General features: G+C 32.3%; 1 long non-coding RNA gene across 1 annotated transcript; it reads left to right on the top strand.

The window, feature by feature from the left end:
- Positions 1–5,631: 5,631 nt before the first annotated feature.
- LOC131847255 (uncharacterized) lies at positions 5,632–12,128 on the top strand. Its single transcript, XR_009357704.1, has 3 exons — positions 5,632–5,682; positions 10,062–10,194; positions 11,946–12,128. It is a non-coding gene; the product is annotated as an uncharacterized LOC131847255 (long non-coding RNA).
- Positions 12,129–19,036: the final 6,908 nt, after the last annotated feature.

Genomic DNA, 19,036 nt, shown 5'->3' with positions numbered 1-19,036 from the left:
ATATAGAGTGGGATTCAAGGGAGTTTGACATAGTTTTTTTTATAAACATAATGTATATAAAAATGGCGCAAACATTGTGATATCAAATTTAAATCAAAAAATCATGTACGAGTATATACTTAGATATTTTAGGCACTTATGCAATTTTTTTGTATATATTTTTCGCTACAACCGAGGTTAAAAATAAATCACAAATACACACATATGAGAGGCTGGGGTCATAAAAATGTGTAGGTAACATATACCAGACATTACAAGAGATCCAACATCCAACAGAGATCCAAGATTCAAACATTTTACGAAATGATTAACTATGCTTTCGTTAACTTTTCTAAGTTATTACTAAAATAGAATCGTTACTTTAAAGGTGCATTTAACAAAGTATCACACAGTAAGTTTCAAATTGTTGGCTTGAGTTACGAGCCAGTATGTAGTACATATGTATACTGTGTCACGTATAACATATTTGGTAGGTACCATTTATACTCTGTAGAGTTTTGGGAATTTATAAAACAACTTTTTCCTTATTATTTTTATTTCAGAAAATATTACATAATATTTTTTTATATGTATATAATATTGTATTATATTTTACCGAATTAGTTATTACTTTATTAATATATATTAATTTATTTATATTAGTTGATTTAATCGTTTAATATAAATAAATAAATATTCATTTAATCGTTATTGAGTATAGACATGTTGTACTATGGGTGTAGACTCAAATATGTTAATGGTAGCGGAATTAATAAATAATATAAGTTTCTTAAGTAGTAAATATTATATTTAGTGAAATGGTTTTCAATATTTAGGTATATATACACGAAAATCACTTTAATTTGTTTTAAAAAAGTCGTTTGATTTTGATTATTCTGCAATTAGAATATATAGCTCAGATGTGACATGATACCTAAAGGTTATTTCTTTAAATTTATATACAATTATATTATTGCTGAAATCTGTATAGTGTATATAATAAAAAAAATATCAAAGTCGATATTCTCTGTAATTTTTTTTATTATTAATGCGTTATGCATGGGGATAGTGTCGTTCTTACTTTATCTCCGCTACGAAAACAAAAGCTAGTATATACGTATTTTACAGTCTAATAACACATATACATTTAATCTGACTCTATATAATTTTTAATTCCAATCAATGTCATGGAAGAGTCGTGTTTGTAGCAAACAGATACGTTGACAGACAGATTTACTGATTTTAAAATAAACACGAGTAAAAACATTTTAATTTAATACCGCTTGATACATTTATGTGTGATTAACCAATAAACACATCTATTTTGACATTTATTATTTTAAACTATTTTAAAGTACCAGACGTGAATGATTTTAATTTATCTGTTTTTATAGGTCTAATTAATTAATGAAATTGAATTTTTATAGTTTATTTAAATTGCTGTTATATATAAAGTAGTTATTAGAATTAGAACGACTCTATTATAACCTCTTATAATAGAGTCGTTCTAATTTAAATAATTTTTAATATTTCTGTATATTAAAAAAAACATTTCAGCATATAGTAAAGTAAACGTAAAATGGCCAACAACCAAACAAAAATTTCGTCGGTTTGGTGCTATTTTCAAACAAAGCCTATAAAACGTTATGAAATAACAAATCATAATCGTCAAAACATTAAATAAATATTTTTTATTCCGTTCCATGAGGAAACAGTGGCTGATTTTAGAATATTATCTATTCTTGCTTTCTCAGGTATACATTTATATCAGATAAGAATTGGATGGGGAATCGATCGGAGGGGGGTTCCGATCGTTCCCCCATCCCGTTCAAGTGAGTACTGAACTGAGCTCAAACCTCTAGCGGTGCCCTCAGACAAAAATCTTATCTATCAAGCAGGAGTTGGCCTTCAGCCACCCCATAGGTCCTTCTGCAATTCCATCTGCCCACTCCCCTTATTGTTCGGTGAAGTTGTAAAGGCTGCTGCGGCCAACAGCACTAGAAGAGATCTATAAAATACATATTATAAGTCAGATAAAATACTATTTGACTAGTTTCGCACGCTGAGATCCCTTGTGATAAGAAGTAGCAGCAAAATTATTACGCAATGAGTTATATATAAATAATATAATAATAAATTATAATTATAATAAATAATACATTACTTGATAATTAGAGCAAACAAACATTCTGCATAAAACATAGTTTTCTACTTTTATTGTTTTCAGTTTCCGGGTTTAAGAGTTTCACAAGTTACCAGTATAGGTCATTTTTAAATGAAAACTTTATAAAACTTGGTCGTTCCAATTAAAGTATATTTTATGGACGTTTTCTCATCGATACATTTACGATTGTTACTATTCTCGAACTATCGACATTGTAGAGTTTTCTAGTCGGCCAGATGCTAGTTTGCTGTTTTTATTGCCGGCACAATAAAAAAAAACGAATGAACGTAGTAAATTAAAACGTGCCATTACAGTACATTATCTAAATATACTTAAATTGTTCTATTAAGGTGCCACGCTGCCAAATACCTTCAATATACAATCGACACACAACCCCTACCATTGGTTCCCTTCTTTATAGAGAATAATATATATATATCTATCTAATAATTTACTTTAATATAGATTTTAATAAACAGAAAGTTTAACGTTATAATGTTGAAAAATGGAATGGTGCGCCCGCCTGCACTAACTACGCTGGCGGGGCACCGCACAGTAGAGGATGCTAAGATGAGCATGAGGTCAGGTCAGTTAGCCCATCGTGACAAATTCACGAAGAATTTATCACGATGGAAAAAAATGATTATGAATGAATGTCTGTAATGTTTTTAGCAAATCGATATACAACTACTGTGATTGGGACCCAAATCTTGCCCAATTGATTGGGTTTATTCCCAATATTTATGAGAAGTCATAAAATATCTACTATAAACATCATTAGCTCTGCTGTCCAATTTTCTGATCGCATAGGTTCGACAATTGAAGAAAAAGGTAGAATTACTTGCTATAATCTAAGTTTCTGATATTATTGTCTCGCATCAATTCATGTAAATAAATGACTTTATATTTTGATAAATAAATAAGGCCATCGGTGTGCGAATTCAATTACCTTATTTTTTTCAAAGTTAATTAGTATGAATGAATTATCCTGAAAATGTTGTCAATAAATGAATTGACTTCAGATTGGTTAAGTAATTTATTAATTTAATTTAATATATATATTATTAAATCTTATAACTTGCTACTTAGGTTAAATCTAAGCTGGTGAAGAGATGGATGAAAATGTACCATTGTACATTAAAATAATAAATCTAATATATAAAAATTAAAAACGAAATATTTGTATTTTTTGTGTGTTTGTAGGCTTATAAAATTCTTGACATTTAATCATTTTTTCAGCCGTAGAAAGAATATGTCAGTTAGTATTAAATAAACTCGGAGTATTTTCGAATAAAATCTTAATAAGTGATATTAATTTTATTTTTAATACTTAGTAGGGCTTAGAAACTCGGTTGACGAATATGTGAACCCGAGTCTTCGGCGTGCCCTACGCGGCGATCCAACCCTAAGTACCTGAAAAGGTGCCAATAAACAATTGAATTCCATAAGACTTAAGTTCTCATTTACTCATTCTAATATAGACTCTGTCGAGAAGTCCGTAAGGTTACTAATAAAATGTCATTTAATGTTGATACACAGGGAAAATGTTTACTTGGGAGGAAGTTCTCCAAGAAACAACGGGTTTTCCTCTATGGGTCACCCAGGGGAGCGGAGGGCGGGATCCCATCTAAATCTCCCGAACGAGGGATTCTGAGGCGAATTACCGAAAAGATGTTTCAGTACAAACTTCTTGATATTTTCCGGTATTATTGTGTACCCGTGTATAATGCAAAACAATTTTCTATTGTTGTTATCTGAACTTATTTGTAACGTGGGTGTACAGTACCATTGGCTGAATGTGACGTACGTAAAGCGGCAAATGGAGAGGGAAAGACAATAATGGTACTTCACATTGTAGAAGCTATTTTCTATCTATACCATCTAATCATAAAGAAAGACAGCTGATTTGCTGATGAAAGTAGGTGAAGATGTTGTTTATAATTGAATGGATATCCTAATAGGTAATAGTAATAATAATAACCCAAGATAATAACAACATTGCCACATAGCCCCAAGCTAATCAGAGCTTGTGTTATGAGTACTAAACAACTGATATAAATACTTAAATATATTAAATTGTAAATACACAATAGAAACAATCATATTGATGAATATATAAGTTTGTACCGTGCTAGGAACCGAAACCGCGACCATCGGATTTAACTCTGTGTCTGCTAAACTGCTAGATCACAGAGGCCGTTCTATGTACATATGTAACCGCTCCCTTGTATAATAATAGACTGTACAGATTATTATCTTTAGATAGAAACTCATGATACCTGAATATAATCAAAAACATAAACGTAAAGTATTTTCAAATATCGTTTTGTAAACTCGTAGCCCGTGACCTAGTTATTTCTACTCATTCTAGATACCCAAAGCGGTAAGTTCAAATTAAATTCAAGTAAAGTGACGCAAAAAATCTTTCAATTTATGTTTCTCAATAGAGTTTGCTCGACGGTGATGGGAAACATCGTTAACAAGCTAAATTATCCAAGTGCAGGTAGTAAGCTTATACAGTGCGTAGTTGAATTCAAATATTATGTACATTAGATCTAATATTATGTTTAAATAATACAGTCTCTTGTGTGCTGTCTCAGTGCTTAATAAAAAATATATTCTAAATGAAGTATTCAAATTATATAACGGACGGTCTCGGTTGTTTAGTAGTTAAGCACACCGCTTTCCCGATGGTCGCGGCTACGATTCCTCGCAAGGTGCAACACATGTACATTTGTTGTCTGTTATCTCCATACTTTTATCCCACATATAAACCGTGCTTAATATAATGCATATACATGTTATTTCATAAGGCTACAGTATATATTGATGTATATGTTAAACTTGTAATGTCAGTCATCATTCCGTATTTTTACGTTTTGCCGCCCTTTTTTCGCGCCAAACTTTTTCAATATGGCGGCCGGCGAGAGCCACGCGCTGCCACCATTAACCACCGACACTTCACCGTTGCTATAAACTCACAAATCATGAAACGTGCCATCGGTTAGGATACACACAATTCCCGACCTAATGACTCAAGCCCAAAGCTCATTGTTCGAAATTATGCCCGACTCGATTGCGGAGAACAAAATGCTCTGCCCAACAAATTATTTTGAACCTTGAAACCGCAATGAGGAAAACTTATTTTCAATTAATTCTCACTGAAAATCGTGAAACGAACAAAGAGAGCGAGAAACGAGGCCAACATTCGTTAATAATGTAATGTATATTTATTCGTCTACATTATTTCGTCGTCGAATGTCGGCATGTGTCCAATAGAATTGCTAATAATTTCGATATAAATTGATACCTATTTCTATATATTTTTTAATATCTTTAAATATCTAAGAACTAAAATGTAACTATTGAAATACTTTTTTTTTTATTTAAAATATAAAATTAATAAAAAAATTTTTTGAATGACAGATATAACTATGGGGACTCATTAATAAAAATGTAGGTTAGATAGTTGCAGGAGTCGCAGTTCGCTTAGCGCTACGCTCGCTGTGTCCTCGTGCTGTAGAGTGAAATTATTGCAGGTTAGTGTATTTATTTTATTGAAATATTCAACTTTTTTTCCGTGTTACATGAGCAATTATTATAAGTAAATAGTGAAGAAAATCTGTTTTTCTCCGCGGCCTAATTTATATGGCATCGGGCGTTCCGCATCTAATCAATACACGGGCTTGGCGCGGCGGTGGCGCGGCGGCGGGCGCGTCGTTCGTCGCGCTCGTGGCTGGTCGTAAGCTCTCGGTCTTTTTCGGTAGTGAGCGAGACGCCTGGTCGATGCTCGGGCATTCTCGCTTCAATCGTAATTCCATTTTCCGCCCGCCTTGGCAAATTGAAATGTCGTAACTCTTGGGGGAATATCGGCTTTCTGCCCAAGAAAAATATTCTGCTAAGGCATTGTAACGACGCTCCTGATATTATGGAATATTTCCAGTCCATCATACAGTTGGGGGTGCGTCCCCTAAAATGGCTGTAATCGTGAATCTGCCGCCACTTGGCCGCTCGTTGCATAAAGGTGTTGGGTATTCCCCCTTCACTTTCGATGTCAACTCGCATTCAAACATTTACAATTTCATTTAAGTCAGTTTTTTAGAACTTGTTCAAGTTTTAAAACTTTATGAATACCAAAGTTATATGTAGGTACCAAAGGGATAAAAATTGCGTTGAGGTAGGTCAAGAAGTTTGCCAAGTTACACATCGAGAGTTCAAATGTTAAAAATAGAGAGATTTTTTAATACACACATAAAATATACTTAAGATATTAAGACTATTTTAAGATAATCATTTGATGTTGGCCTAAATGTATGCATATAAAGTATCTAAGAAGGCACTAGACATGAGATAATGAGATACCGGATAAAATTTTTGTTACCCCAACTTAAGAACTGCACATTATAAAAATTACTCGGTAACATTAGGAACCAATTCCAAGTTTCTTGAAAATATAGTTAATATAGGGGCTTGAAATATTTAGGCTGGTATAGAACAGGTATACATTCACAATGATGTAGCATTATCAGTATCTGGTTAAATTGTATATAGCAATATATTTAAGTAGTAACTTAGGCTACTTTTATTTTATGATTATTTAGATTATTCAGTCATCTGTACAATATAGAAAAATATCGTTGTCTTTATAATACCTATACCATATGTCTAGAGGCATTCAATGAAGTACTTATTTTTGCTTTGATATATGTTATATAATACATTTTAACGAGAACATAAAAAGTGGGCAGCTAGAAAGAGGTACTACAAGTAATTCTGGTGGTTATTTTAGTGGGTGGCCCAGTAGGTCAGATAAATTGAACCCTTCGCGGCGTTGTGTTCACACGTAAATAACATGTAGAGTTCGGGATGGGAGGGGTGGGTACACCCAAACTCCCATTCTTTAAAACTATGTCCACAATCGGCCTGAAAGTACAATTTCAAAGTACTTTCGACTTAACTACGTTGTATTAAGAGTGTTTAGTTCGCGTTCACGTGTGCAAACAATTTTGGCTTACGAAGCAGTCACACAAAGTGACATATGCAGTTTAGAAACATATTTGTTACTGAATATCCATACTTAATGGCATGAAATAAAGGTTATGTACAATTTTATGTGACGTAAATGATTGATATACCATAACGTATTCGTCGAACACGCAACAGGAGTAAACTTTTGTCATGGTTTGTTAATCTTAATGTTTTTTTTAGGTTTTTCTATGTAAATTGATAATTACTTGTCATCGCCATAGTGTTTATTTTTGATTTTAGTGTATGTTAATTTTATAAACTATACTATAGATCCTTTATATATTCTTATTAGATACCTACTTATTTTGATGTTATATAGCCAAATGGCTGCAAGATTTTAACCAGTATGAACGTCTTTATACGAACATAAATGTCCTCTTTCTTGGGAGACATAGAAGCTGTGGGCTCCGAGTTGGGGTCAAGGGGGTGAAGTGGAAGGAGTAGGATGGCAAAGGGTGCGCGAGTTTTGCATTAATAATGTTGATATCGGCCCGCCTACCGATTAATTTGATTAGTCGACTTGTGTTTTGGATAACCATGGGCTATTATACGTAATGTAACGTAGATACAAAATTTAACATAATATAAGTTTACTTCTGTCTCTTAAAAAATCACAAATTAATTTAGTCACGTAATTATTGTGACACCAACAAGTATGTATAAACTATTTCCATTTAACAAAATATTCACAAATAAATTGGAATAAATCCTTCATATTCATATACAAAAAGATAGTCATTTTCAGAACCCAAATTATACTATAATCGAGGACTATTTATATATTATTAACCAAGGTTAAATATATTGATACAAATTTAAACTGTATTTTAAAACTACTATGCTTCAAATCCCTTTGCCTATCTCTTTACATAAGTTCACTATTCTACCAAGATTTCAGATATGGATAGTTGTCATTTCGTAATTAGAAACGACATCCGTTATTAATAGGGGTCGGCGATACCGTATGGTACAAGCAAAAGGAGAAGGAGTTGTGTTCTGACAGGAAAATTATAAATTTAATTTAAAATAACATTTGAATAACAAATATTGTTAAGTAATAAAAGAAAAGCGAATGATTGATTATTTATCTAATGGAATAACTATTTGATTTTACACAACTACCCATAGTCTACAATTCCAAACCGTATATGTCAGCAAGCATTATCATCACATTGAATATTGTACAGTTTTAAATATTGTATATAAACTTGAATTACCAGTAAAATAAAAAATAAATGTTTTTGGTTACTTCCAAATTTAACAGGAAAAAAATATGCTAGCTACTATTTTTTAGCAATAATCAACTTATCTTCTCGTACAAATATTATCCACTAATTTTGTCACAATATAAAAGAAACAATAATAAATTTAGATTACCTGTATTGAAACCTCAGTATACGATTTCTAATCGCATATCATCAGCTTTTTTATAAATAACAATAAATTTGATCTGTATATTTCTATTCGCTTATAACTTGTACCAATGATGTAACTAAGATTGTTAAGTTTAATTATTTATAGTAACAGATTTGTATTATAATTATGTATAAGGATAACAATAGTAGTGATATAACAATATAGTTTTAAAATTATTATTTTATTATTCATTATTTAATTTTCAGTAATATATTTACTTTAAATTATAATCTGCGACTATATATATTACGTGACATGGAATAAATGTAATTTATATGATAATTAATATTATTTCTTTAACAATTTAGGACTACTAAATTTTATATCTGTAATCGTGTTGTAACGTTTATACAACACGATTACAGATATAAAATTTATAATTTAGTTATTGAGTAAGAGACTTTATATTGAGACTTTATATGTATAATAAACTTTTTTTTTAATTTAAATCTAGTAAATATTTACTCAGTCATATAACTTATAATTATTACTAACCGAACTCAGGAGTATATGATTGATACATTATAACTATTAAAGAAGTCAACCGTACTATAACTGTATATTAACAGAGCACAATAGAATATGATAATTTATGAAAATCAGTGAATCCAACAAAAAAAAGGAAAGAATTAATTAACGCTCAGCGATAGGAGATAATAAACTTGCATTAAGCGATACTTTGGGAAAATTCGGGAATGTCGGGATGGGGCGGGCGCCCGCCGCCCGTTGAGGGTGTCCTAACCTTTCCTTAACTTCCACAAGTGAGATTGAGTACGTAAGTATATAGAGCAACTTTAATTAAGACGCCTGCCTGTTTTGTTAGCGTGCATTGTTTATGAGTATGGAATAATTCTGTGTAAATTAGGGTTTGCTACGAAAATTAGATGATGAGATAATTTAAATGCTATTATAATATGGATTACATTATTATTATAGAAATGGTACTACATAATTCGTTACTGATACTTCAAGAATATATTATTATTACAATAGATATAGAGTCAGACCCCTCAAATAATCTAGTACTCTAATCTATTCTTTCTCTTCTTCTGCATTACAACCTACCAATGTACATGTTTGTGTAACATAATTATTTTATAATCGAACGATTATACTAGTCTATATTCTTCATGATTTACAAAATCAGACTAAAACAGTCACGTGGGCATAAAGAGCCCTCTAATTAAATGTATTAACGAAGTGTATTTCTTGGACTAACAGTTTAACAAAAAGTGGGCTTAAGATGGCTATGAAATCCTATTTAGACAATTACGACTTAACTGTACTTGGTTTATTGGAAATACGACTTATAAACTTTTTTTATTTACACTGTATTTTTAAATATAAATTACATAAAAAATTGAGCGATCTGCTTATTTTATATTCAATAATATCATAGTATCAATAGCAGAAAATATCACACCTAAATGATTTCTGTCACACTTTTGTATACACGCATACTTGATATTTTCAGATTCTCGGCTTGATCTAAGTTTGACTACGGAAAGGAAAGTTTCGACCGATGAGGCGCTGTAGACAAAGCGGCTACCTATAGACTGGGACAGGCTTTATTAAAGCAAAACCTCCCACTGGTTCCAATGTGTGCGGTACTGATTTATTGACGTAACATCCAACGCTCCTGAAATCTTGTAATCGGTGACGTCACTTATACCTTCCCAAGAGATGTTCTAAACCATTCGAACATTTTATGTTGATATATTTTTAAAGATATTATATAAATAAAATAAATGGTTTTCGTATAGAATTTATATTGTAAATTAAAACTGAATTTTGTTTATGGTAGTATACGGAAGAATTCGACAAATTAGCGAGTAGTTTTTTAAACAGTGAATATACTCCGTTTCCGAAATATTATAATAATAATCTGTCTCGTCATCTAATATGTATATTAATTGCCGTAGAATAAATTTAAAGTGTATTTAAAAAACAATGTTTCAATTTTCTTTGTCTACCTTATTGCATTTCACATTTCAATTGAATCTATTCTACTGGAACTGCATCTTTTATAAATTCATCTTTATCAATTTAAAAAACAATTTTAATTATTTGATACAATAATAATTACTTAATTAAGGATTTACAGTGTCGAAACTCTATGCCGCTCGATGGAATTGCGACGGAAGGAGCTTCTTCGTTGCTGCGCCGTGAATAAATTATAATGATAAGACTCATGCCTTCGCAATATTGAAGGCGTTTTGATCATTAAGCGTCCCCCCCGGTCCCACTTTCCCGGAATTTTTCCGGGACGGGATTCCAAAATGGTTCCCTTCCCCTTTTCATCTCGCCTCCCTAACCATGGCTTTTCCAAGAATACTTGAAGCTCTTTCATCTTTGGTTTGTCGAGTGATTCAAAACGAAAAATGATGGCTAGAAGGCAGGATCTCACTATAAAAGGTAGCGAGTCAAGTGTATCATACCTTAAAAGAATCATGACTTTGAACCCAAGCGTCAATTTACAGAGTGGAAGGTATACTTACGTCGTATGAGTTTAAAAAATACAAGAGCTTCTAAAGCAAATTAGCTTTAAGAGAGAGAGAGAGAGAGAGAGAGAGAGAAATATTAATAAAAATTATGTATCGCATAATTTGATGGTTTTAGGATTAAGTAATATTGACACAGTAAAATTTCTAACTACTTAACTGACACATTCTAACAATAATAACTTTAATTGTTAAATATTATCCTATAATCTCTTATCGCGGCTTTATTCTCTCGTTATTTCCCGTTTTATACTTACTGCTTGCTACTAACTAGGTTCTGTTTAGGTGATAAGTACTAAAATAGACAACAGCGACGCCTGACTTTTGTCCGTAATAAATAGTAATTTTTACATATTTCTTGCAAAAAATAGCGGAGAAAACTCATTATTCCTTATGAAGGTATGAGAATAATATAGATATAGAAAACAATAGCAACAATAGTTATTACGAATACCGTAATGTTGGATCACATCTGAGGATGTTCACATTTTCTATTAATGTAATATGTCACCTTCAGATGACCACTTGTAGACTTATATAATATAAATCAAGAATATGTACCAAGAGATATCAAACAGTTTTGGATACGGCAATCGATATTAACGATATGATAACATGTGTATATTAAAGTATTATAGTTGACAAATTCGTTATTAATTTAAAAATTGTATTGAATTTATTATATAAATTTAACAAAAAATTATTTATACTACAACTAATCTAGTTTGTATTGTAGTAAAAATATTATCATTTTTACTACAATATAAACTAGATGGTACAATATAATTTGGTTTTATATATATAAAACATTTATATATTTTTTAGATCTTGAATAAAACTTGTTCTTTCTGTTCCAGAGTTTTTCTCGTTATGCGAAGTAATTTACCTGAAAAAAAAAAGTATATTATATACCACATCCAGTTTTACTTGCAGTAGATAGAATCTCTGTACAGTCTGGGGTGAAGCGGCGGGTGTAGTTGCTTTTAGTACCCAGCCCGCGCGAACACAGACAGACAGAAAGAACACGATCTGCAACTGATATCACCATACCAATTGTATGTTATTATTTGGTTTAACTATATTTTAGATATTTAAAGCATAAAAAATATACCTTTATTACTGTAATCTTATATGTCAAAAGTATGTGTGGCACAATACTCAATTCAAGTTCGTCCATATGTTATTATAAAAATATCACTTTACATGTGGACTACCACGTAAAAGTACGGGTCTAATATGATATGTAATGGTTTTTTTTTCCTTTCCTTTCTTCCTGGATGTCAATTTTCAGGCTTTCTACTTTTTTAGGGACCATTTTAATATATCTATGATTTGTAATGTTAGGTAGACTTGGATAACGAATAAATTAATTAAATTTCATTATATATACATTTTCGCGCTTTTACTTTGCATAGAAGCACAGTTTTTAAGTGTTTTTTTGTTCTATAACTGCTTACACTACTGCATCTGCTGAAATGAATTGGCAAGAAAATCGACAACAGGGCCGAATATGAAATGTTATAAAAATTTAAAGTTTATTTTGTATAGATTGCTTAAAAAGTTAAAGTAACGTAAAATTCACTTACTCTGAACAAAGAGATAGTAAGCAATAGAGATTGCATACAGATAATATAAGAAAATCTCTTATAAAGGATAGTGGCAGGTCTGTCTAGAATTAATACTAATTACTATTTTTCATATGATCTTTTAGTAGTAGGTACTACACACAGTGCCACTACACTTTATAGTAGTGGTTACTAAACAAAGTTGTAGTAGAATATACTAAATATATTTATTTTATATTGCTGAGGCGTTGAATCGTCAAATTGGCGGATTATAACGACACGACTACATGTAATTTATGACGTCACCCACCCACAGTCAAAGCAGAAAATAACCCTCTCTCGCGACTGACGTCTCTTTGCCTTACTAAATACAATAAGAAAATACACGAGTTAATATTATATGTAATTCCAATTACCGCTACTTACAATTATAGTATATTTGAATATGTATTTTTTATATCTCTCTATAATTCACGCAACGCCATCCAGTTTCAACTAAGCAGAGCTTACGTGATGATACTAAATAACCTATATATTTTTTTAAATTATAAATATCGACAAACACCCAAACAAACAATAATTCTCTTGAATATAAATCTTTATACGGTGCGAGGAATCGTACTCGCGACTACCGGAAGCAAAGCGTGTGCTAAACCACAAGACCAACGAGGTCATCATTTGTAACGCACTTTGAGCATTCAACAACGTTTTCCACATATCGTATATTTCTTTAATTATTAATACCATATACATAAGTGCCATCATGTTCGTATATTCATATAGAGAAATGTAAACTATCGTCGTAACATTATTGGGTATCAATTAGTAAGCACTCGAATTGGTTGCGATGTGACAGATACTATTAGTGATCTATCGATAGCAGGCCAGTTGCATACGTCACTATCAATATTCGAATGTGTGGTCGCAGGATTCGCAGGTGACTTGTTTGTGTGTGTTGTGCATGTGTGGGGTCGAACTGCGCATATGGCGATGGGAGGCGAGTAAGAGTGGGTGGAGGGGGACATAGAAGCAGTAACTGCTCAGGCTTGTAGCTAGCTCGGTACATTTTATTGTAGCTTGCCTCTCTAGATACTACTGACGCTGAGTGGAGCTCTCTCAGTTTATCGATGTCGATAAACCAAGTAATGGGGCGTTGTTATTTTTCTCACCGTACACGTACCGTGTCAGGGATTGGATAGCCGAGTTTAATGTTTTATGTTAACGCATTAAGTTACGTTTTCGTTTTAAAGAGTTGTTCGAAATGATTTTTCTCTAAATTGCAATGTTAACATTTTTTTAATATTACAATAATGTTTGTATGTATGTGGGTAGTGTATTAAATGTCATCATATTGATTTTCGACATCTTAATTGTCTTAGTATTAACTACATATTTTGTACAGTAATTAAGATCTGAACTACGAATATATATGATATACAATGAATATGAAAAGTCCAGTGAGTACATAATCGTAATTTAATTAACATACCATAGCATAGCATTCTTGTATATATACATATATTTAGAAATGTATGCTATAATAATACAAAACAATTTAACTTTTTGCAACTGTTTATTTCTCTGATAAAGTTTGCTTGAACAATCTTCGTGCATATATCGATATTAAGATGGACATCGATATTTTGTTATAGACAGCTCTAGGCAGGTTAACTCGTCGTTGTCGGGGCGTTGCCTGAGTTGCCCTGTGTGTGGCCAATAATTTTATTACAAGTTCATTAAGACGCCCGTTGTGGCGTCTATTCTTGATTTCTTTATTTTAATTGAGAGCGCGGCCCTTAAATGTAACTTTTGTATTGTAAATAAATGCTCTTGTTACTATCATTAGAAATTAAACTAATGGAAAAGATAAAAGTAAAAGAATTAAGAATTGAAAACAACGTAATTAGTCAGGCAAGTAAACAAAGTCTGACATTTTTATTTTTACATGCTATGTAAAAAATAATTAGGCGTCATTACCAAAGTTATGCATAGTATAATCTGCAGGTATTGTCTGATGATTTAATATTTCTTTATAAATTTCTCTTTAAAAAAATATCTACGATAGTAGTTTAGCAAAACGTTATAACGCTTTTTAAAGTGTATGTACTAATGTATGAGCGGGAAAATGAAATATAATTATTTATATTAATTGTTTTGTATGTGACGTACGGTCACATACGTATTACATAACATTACATTACACATAAATTTTAATAATAATGCTAAGTTTATACAAATAAATACAAAAAAAGTGGGTAATATAAATCAAATACAGTAATAAGATCGAAAGATTTTAATCTGGTACTTAAAAATATTTATAGAAAAAATATAAGAAAGGTGCTAGCAACGTTAATATTAGTCAAAAAACAATTTATTGAAATTTTGTTCCTATGATGGAAACACCACCAGGAGTGGGTGAAACAGTGAAAAGTGGAAAATAAAATCTACGTAGTTCAAGAACACAGCACTTCAGAATCTTATACCTGTCACGACTGTTACTGGAAAGGGTAGTCAGATAGATTGTCAATTATCGATGCTATGGTGGCCGTAACCCTTGACTTTTCGTTTGGGTATATTTAACAGTGTAGAAGGCTTTAAATATTTCTTTTCTAAAATAATGTATGTTTTTCAAAATAAATATGCCATCCCTACTAATTACAAATACTGAAGTGTGTCTGAAATTTGTTTCGTAATCAATAATTTTTGAATGAGCTTAATTATGATAACTAGGAATTTATGCAGCCAATATATTTATGAAAGCGACTGTACCTACACATGTAAGCACTTGTAAAAGTTTCCGTATTGGCCATTTAAATTCACTCATTTTTAATTGCATCCAGTAGTGAAGTAGTAGTGTTAGTGGGTAGTTCTAATTTATATGACATCATTAACATCATCATGGTAACTTAGGTGATTACAGAATCTTACTATCGGTCTACTGTCTCGTTTATTTCCTCGTCTTTCGCTTGCCCTTAAATATTTATAACTTCTTCCTGTAGTCACTTACGATATGCTAGGGATGAAAAAAAGTGATGACGTACTATATATATTCATACGTCCGTCCATCCTTCATTTCATAGGCATTGAAATAAAACAGAAACTATCGTGAGAGTGCTATGGTAGTGATAGAGGATTTGATTCACTACTACTATCATAAAGCAGTAGATGCAGGTAGACATCTGTGAATGATCTTAGGAAACACAAGTTCCAAATAATCTAGAGGCAAGTGATACTGTGCGAATTAACCGCTCTATATTACTCAGTTTAAACGATAAAATGGCCGCTAAAACTGCTGGAACCTCGAAAGGGCAATTAAAATTCGTAATAACTCGAAAGCAAAGTCAACGTAAGTTAAACAAAGCGGCAAAAATAATTAATCGCCGACACGCTCGCGCGTTAAAAACGTCGCGCTCCGCCTGCGGTCGGACGGCACGCGAAATTATCTAAAGGTAGCTAACGAAAAGCACAATGAATTTATTACTACCTGAATAAATGATAGCATTGCGGTGAATTTGATGTCAATATGTGTTAACACTAAGCTATTTAGTTCACGACTCGGACCCCTTTCCCGCCCTTTCTCCCCACGCACACCAGCGTATGGCAACCCCACTCGCCAGCGGTAACACTGTGTGCGTCACCCCCACATAGAGAAAAGCAATTTTTCACAGGTTACTCTACACACACAGGCTTAGAGAGATGAATGTAGTGAGTCCCTTGCCCCACGAAAAGTTTTGTAGTAGGTACAAAATTTGTTCACTAGTTGTGTCTAGACATGCCATGCTTTTAAGTTGGAGGTGAATCCTTGGAGACTTGTTTCAAGAACTTATTACGAATAAGCATTGAATACTTCATGGTACAAGCGGATTATCTAAGTCTACATTAGCTTTATATTTTTGAAATGTATTTGGATTAGGGATTATGACTCGGTAAGTTTTTGTGTTTATGTCCAAAATTGGCAAAGTATTGGAATGCAGACGGTTGTAGCAGCTCATAAAAATAGGTCATCTTTTAAATTTCTTACCACTTAGTAATTTTTTGTAAAATGTTTGTAAACACTTAATAGAGCATTCTAATTACTAATGAAAGTTTAAGACACAATGTATTTGTTATATATATATTTTTAATAATAAGTTTTAATGTACCCCTCGCCCTGTTATTGCAGCGATTACAATTTTAACATTAAGGATGGATTGATTGAAATCGGTAATATACATCTAATGTTAACAACATATCAATAGGCATTAAGTTTGTTTTTTTGAGACTAGACGGTAAAAAGAAAATTTTAAAACATAAAAATATAAAGATAGAATGGTTAAAAATATATCCGATATGATAATATCTTAAATCTGGTTCTTATTGTAGCGAACGTAACATGAACGTAAAGTTGTAGAATAACCAAGTGCCGCGGGAAAATCATGGCAAGGGAATGCATCCAAAATGATTATAAAATGTGCTCGAACGAGACGGGGATATTGCAGCCACACCACGCTCAGTTGGTTAGACAGAGATCAAATATTGAATATTGTATACACCGAGAAAAAGTAAAATGTTGCCAGCCGTAAAAGCGGGAAAATACACCATTTGCACCCGGCTTAGGGTGGAAAATTTATTCGAGGTGGCAGGTACATAGGTTGCTGCTGGGGCGTCGGGACGAAGCGGCGTGCGGGGAGCTCCGTGGCTCTCAACTGTGGCAGATAATCAATATCCGCTTGGCTTGTGGACACTATAATAATATATGTTATTTTATATCCGCCCCGTTCGCGCAAGTATTCCGGCCGTATACTGCATCCCGTTCGCACCATTATCTAAAATGGACAGTGGCGTAGATTTGGTAAATGATAACTGTGAGAAAGTATTTATCACGACAATGACGCGTGATATGTAATTATATAACCTATTTAAGGTATAGTGGTGATATGTTGGTATGAGGAGCGTGGGGTGTTCTCTTGTGGGTTGTTAGTGATATATTTGTTTTTATTGAAGGCGATATCGAGGTTGGTGTTCGTCGGCACGCGATGCGGGTTGTACTGCTTCTTCATTACTTGGACAGAGTGACTCGTTCACATAGCGCGACTTAATTGGATAATTTAATTAAGTTCACTGACTATTACATATTTTTATAGTTTAGATGTTCTACTCAAATATTGTCAGTGGTCTTTCAATAAAGGTATTAATTACTATATTGTATGCTGTTATGTACAAAATATATTTAACTAATAAGAATTACATAATAGGGTTACTAGCAGTACAAATTGTAATAGAAACTCTATCCACGGTGCTGCACAAATTTAGAGGTCTTTTATAAAATAATAAACCCCTAATCTTGGTCGAAAAATTGTACTTTTTTATAGAAAGACCATTCATGTGATTCTGTCGGGCATAATTTTTCGGACCAACTTGGACTGAATTATATTTAACATTGAAAGTATCACTCAAAGAATTTTGACTGGATGATAATTTCAATGCAAACAAAGCATGAGATGTATAGGTTTGATGAGAATAGTTTAATATTGAAAAGTTTGATTTTTATTTCGGACTAGCCCTTCTGTTATCGACTGTACTTTTGTTGCATCTATCACAGTTTTTGAAACTCTTTCCTAGCGTTCACAAACTCCACATATCTATAGCATGTTCTTAAATACATCATTGCGGTCAGTAGTCAATTAGTTAGGAAACTTAGTTCTTTATTAAGACATTTAGATAAATTTAATGATTTAGCGCTGTATAGTATCAAAACAAGAATACAATACATCATCATCTTTTCATTACCAGGACATCGTAAAAATAGGAATGTGGTCTATTTGTTGTTGTAGAAATTTCAAAACTTTTCTTTGAAAAGAGCAACAGTGTAGTTTTGTTGGTCATTCGTCTCGACTGAATCTGTGTAATCCGGCAGTAACGTAGGGTCGTCCCCTCAGTCTTCGTACATATAAAAATAGTGTGATAAGGGTGTGTGAATTCATATATTGACAAAAATTTGTATATTGGTATAAAAATAAGACAAAATGGTATTTACAATAACAATATACAATATGTACCGTAATAACAAGTGGACCATTCTTAGCATTATTATCTTAGCAGAAAAGCAGAAATAGTATTTGAAATTTTAGTTCCCCTGCAATGTAATAATTAAAAATCGACTTAACTGTTTCGAGGTATAAATACTGTAAAAATAGTTGTGGAAATTAGTGGAGGTTAAACTGTAAAAAGTCGTCTGCAAACCTATTTTAGCCGCCAAACTTAGTATCAGATGGCAGTGAAATTACAGGAGAAGAGACATGACTCTAGAATAGCAATTCTTGAGCCATATGGGTCATGTTGTGGAGCTGATAATATATATAGGTGATAATTAGTGTTATTGTAATACAATTATTACATCATAA

The sequence above is a fragment of the Achroia grisella genome, unplaced genomic scaffold (genome assembly GCF_030625045.1).
Source record: "Achroia grisella isolate CSIRO2021 unplaced genomic scaffold, CSIRO_AGI_Agris_v1 utg517, whole genome shotgun sequence".
NCBI classification, from domain to species: Eukaryota; Metazoa; Arthropoda; class Insecta; order Lepidoptera; family Pyralidae; genus Achroia; species Achroia grisella.
The sequence above is the reverse complement of the archived record's forward strand: the minus strand, read 5'-3'. Positions and strand labels throughout refer to the sequence as shown.